General features: G+C 46.3%; 1 long non-coding RNA gene across 1 annotated transcript; it reads left to right on the top strand.

Moving 5' to 3' along the window:
- Nucleotides 1-528: 528 nt before the first annotated feature.
- On the top strand, nucleotides 529-4507 carry LOC133343598 (uncharacterized). The gene is made up of 3 exons (XR_009755271.1): nucleotides 529-1241; nucleotides 1517-1884; nucleotides 3238-4507. It is a non-coding gene; the product is annotated as an uncharacterized LOC133343598 (long non-coding RNA).
- The last annotated feature ends 375 nt before the right edge of the window (nucleotides 4508-4882 follow it).

Genomic DNA, 4882 nt, shown 5'->3' on the forward strand with positions numbered 1-4882 from the left:
CCTCCTACACACCACGCACGCACACACACAGACACACACACACAGACACACACACACAGACACACACACACAGACACACACACAGACACACACACACAGACACACACACACACACAGACACACACACACAGACACACACACACACAGACACAGGCAGTACGCTAAGCACTACACTACCGTTCCCCCTACACAACACACGCGCGCGCGTCCATAGGTACACATACACGCGCTTGCTGCAGACACACACATACACACACATACATAACCGCACATACACACAAACACATACACACACATGCATACACACAAACATACACATACATACAAACACACACATACATACACACAAACACATACACAATACACACACACATACATACAGACACACACATACATACACACAAACACATACAGACACATACATACACACATACATACAGACACAGAGACATACACATAAACACATACACACATAGTCATGACCCGGCTTTGCCCGGGACTTGGATCCACCACGCCCGGCCGCCTTTGTCTCCCCAGTGGCGATGTTAATACGCCACACCAGTTACTCGTTTTGAGGCTGAGTCCCTCCCTCGCCACTCTGCCTCCCTCGCCACTCTGCCTCCCTCGCCACTCTGTAGAGGACGTGAAATTTGTATGAATTTACCTCAGAGTGGCGTGTTGGGTGTCGAGGCCTAGCACCGTGCAGAGCCTCCCGCCTTGCCTGATTTTCGCACCCGGCGAACGCTGGGTACGGGTGCCGGTCCCCCCCCCCCCCCCCGCGCTATTAAAAATGGCGTCCACCCCGCGGAGAAAAGTTGCTACTCGTTGCCAGGGGCAACCGCCGTCCAATGAAAGCGGCGAAGGCGTGGCTAGCCGTTGCCAGGGGCAACCGCCGTCCAATGAAAGTGCAGTCCACACACACACACACAGACACACAGACATGAACGATTTTATATATATAGATACTGCCTTCAATTTTTATGAACGACTGGGTGTTTAAGGTTCACGATTTGTCGTATTATCTGGCTGTATAGCAAATGCAAAAATACAATTAATTTACTATGCAAGTAAAACATTGTGTTTAATATTGTGTGTTTTATGGCTCCTTTATAACATATGCTACAGTCCCCGCACTAGCTTAATCCAGCACTGCGTGTCTGTGTAGTATGTACTGTCACACACACACACATCAAGTGATACGCAAATTAATTGATGTTGGCCTTCTGGAGAAAGATAACGCCGTGAGTAAATTTTCACCCTCTAAGGCCAACAACGAACCGGCCATCCCTCGGGCATAATTCTCGTTGGTGGTCTGCCTACCATGTGTGTAGACTTTGACGAACTTAGATTATAAACATATCTCTCCCTAGCCTTCATCAATATCAAACTCTCGCCAGCAGTGAGATCACCAGCGAGAAGAATGCCAAGTCACGTGTGCTTGAAGCAAGTTTCCGTTCAAGAACACCAGTTAACTAAGGATTGAACTAACCATTGTGTGTTTTTTTTATTTTACCAGGTAAGGCCCACTGAGCTATGTAGCTCTTTTTCAGAAGCGACCTGGCCACAAAAGATGTCTCAACGAAGTGGCTTATCACGTGGACATTTATAGCAGCCAAATAACTCTAAACGCATGTTTTTTAAATGTGGAGGGAAAAACCGGAGGACCCGGAGAAAAATCCACGTGACCACGGGGAGAGAGACATTCAAACTCCAAATACACAGGCATGTCGGTGTCGGTGTTCGTTCTGGCTCCGTCTTTGTCGTTGCCTGCCGCGCCGGGGCGACACGTGGAGCCGCGTCCGCCCCGGGGATGAGGACCCGAGGCGGCTCCCACAGGGAGAGCCGCCCCAGCCCCTCGGCACGGCCGATATGAGACGATGGGAGGTGAGTGTGTGAGTGTGCGCGTGTGAGTGCGTGTGTGTGAGCGTGTGCGTGTGTGAGTGTGCGTGAGTGAGCGTGTGAGTGTGTGCGAGTGTGTGTGAGTGTGTGCGTGTGAGTGTGTGTGCGTGAGTGTGTGCGTGTGTGTGAGTGAGTGTGTGTGAGTGAGTGTGTGTGAGTGTGTGCGAGTGTGTGTGAGTGTGTGTGTGAGTGTGTGTGTGTGAGTGTGTGTGAGTGTGTGCGAGTGTGTGTGAGTGTGTGTGTGAGTGTGTGTGAGTGTGTGCGTGTGAGTGTGTGTGCGTGAGTGTGAGTGTGTGCGTGTGTGTGTGTGAGTGAGTGTGAGTGTGTGTGAGTGAGTGTGTGTGAGTGTGTGCGTGTGTGTGTGTGTGCGTGAGTGAGTGCGTGTGAGTGAGTGCGTGTGAGTGTGTGCGAGTGTGTGTGAGTGTGTGTGTGAGTGTGTGTGAGTGTGTGCGTGTGAGTGTGTGTGCGTGAGTGTGTGCGTGTGTGTGTGTGAGTGAGTGTGTGTGAGTGTGTGTGTGAGTGAGCGTGTGTGAGTGTGTGCGTGTGAGTGTGTGTGCGTGAGTGAGTGCGTGTGAGTGAGTGCGTGTGAGTGTGTGCGAGTGTGAGTGTGTGCGAGAGTGTGTGTGGTGTGAGAGTGTGAGTGAGTGTGTGAGTGTATGAGTGTGAGTGTGTGTGAGTGTGCGTGTGAGTGAGTGTGCGTGTGAGTGTGTGTGTGAGTGAGTGTGCGTGTGTGTGCGTGAGTGTGTGAGTGTGAGTGAGTGTGTGTGAGTGTGCGTGTGAGTGTGTGTGTGAGTGTGTGCGTGAGTGTGTGTGAGTGTGCGTGTGAGCGTATGTGAGTGAGTGTGTGTGAGTGAGTGTGTGTGTGAGTGTGTGCGTGTGTGTGAGTGTGTGTGAGTGAGTGTGTGTGTGAGTGTGTGCGTGTGTGTGAGTGTGTGTGCGTGTCTGTGTGTGAGTGAGCATGTGTGTGAGTGTGAGCGCGGTGTACGACTGCTGACTTCACTGAGAGCTATCGTGGGTGGTTAACTTTGAACTTCTTTCACACCGTACTAGCCATCCGTGCTAAGGGAGCGGTGGGGTTGGGGGGGAGGGATGCGTGAGATCATATTTGCATTAAAATCGGTGGCAAGGTGGGGGGATGGAAGAAGTACACGTCGTGGCTGTTTTTGTTGTTGTTGTTGACACTGATAAGAGTTGCATCTATTTATTTTGTTGGGAGAAGTCAAAATGGTTTTACAAGCAAGGATAGCAAACATACGTGATCTATGCCTCGATTCCGTTGTGCGTGGTCGTCAAAAAGCGAGTTTGCCGGGGGTGATTTTGAAATGTGTGCTGCCTAAGGATGTCCAAGCAGGGAAGCCTTGGCAGCTCTTACGTGAGGGTCCTGCCGGAAACGATTGGCCCAGTGCGTCTTGACTTCTTCCCCGTGGAAGTCGAAGAACTCAAGAGAACACCAGGCATACGAGGATTTAACAAACTCTATAGCGTTTAGCTATAGCAACTGAGTTTTTGTTTTTACTTTGTATGGAAAGGCTTTTACAAACAAACTCGTGTGTGTATCTACGCAAGCGAATGTCCTTAAGTTTGGAACGTTGTCCCTTAATGAGCTTTGTTTATTATTATTATCAGATATGAGAATTCTGTCAACATTATTCATATGAATTGGAATTTCCAGTGGCAATTAGGGTGTTATTGACATCAGAAGTACTCATAATTATCGTGAGCCCTGCTTTAAACTTTAAGTTGTTCAATAATTTATTGGGAGTTAATTTCCTTTGGTTGTTATAATGATTATGTCATCGGCAAAATACTTTTTGAACAAAAGTCACGTAGAACAAGTTCACTACACAGCCGAAGATATCTGTTGAGAGTCACACAGCTGGAAAATATATCAGATATATGAGCACCTAAGACAGGATGGACCAAGATTAAAGTGTTGGGAAAAGATTCAAACTAGAAAAAGTTGGGGTGTTTTGTAAAAGTTAATTGATTAATGAACAATTAAGTATTTCATGAGGGCATATTCAATTGACCAGAAACTCAATGATGAAAAAAATGAAATGAAAACTGAAAAGTGTAATGCTTATAATGACACTGAGAGGTGGAAACTCCAGTGGCGCAATCGGTTAGCACGCGGTACTTATAGAATTACAGAGAGATAAAAATAGGAACACGTGGTTTAAAGAACATACACAGGTTAAAGTAATTCATTGTGGTCACTGTGAAAGTGATCTGCTTATTAGTATTACTACATACACGTACATAAACCTGACTTATAACCATGTAAGATGCCACTAAGACAAACGTGTATTTTGCAAGGGAGACCTGGGCTATACTAAAAATTACAAAATATTCGTACACGAATAAATCTGCTTCAGAGAGCGTGCAGGATTACATGTTTTTTTGCGTAAAGAAAATAACAGTTCGGTTGACATTCCTGCAAGGTCAGAGCATAACAGCCATGGGCCAGCTTTGTGCTTTGAGCACTAAGCAGCAAACAACAAAATTGTCCCTGCCACCCTGGAGGAAAGTAAAACGCCGGAAGAAACATTCAATTTTAGATCTCATACTAGGAATGACATACATTTTTTAAAAATACATGTTATTTATTTGAAACATAAAAAACGAATTATCCCCACCCCCCCCCCCCCCCCCTCTCAGTATTTAGCAATGATCATCACCATTGTTGCTTTCATCCACTGATGGAAAATATAAATGGAAAACTACTATGAGAGGATGACACGCTATGTACAAAAGCACAGGCTACATGTAACGTAAAGTTAAATGGCAGCTCTACAGATAATGCTTAAACCGTTTCCATCGTTCACTTTTTTGGGCAAATATTGTACAATTAAATGTTGATTGGCTCAAACGGCCCAAAAATAATAATAAGAAAATTATATTGCATTTTCCTGCAGGAAATTTGTAATTACATGCGATATTATTGTTTCAATTTGCCAAAGTGTGTGGTTGCCCACATCGGTGC

Source organism: Lethenteron reissneri, chromosome 18 (genome assembly GCF_015708825.2).
Source record: "Lethenteron reissneri isolate LAM-NWPU_2019-01 chromosome 18, ASM1570882v1, whole genome shotgun sequence".
Taxonomy (NCBI): Eukaryota; Metazoa; Chordata; class Hyperoartia; order Petromyzontiformes; family Petromyzontidae; genus Lethenteron; species Lethenteron reissneri.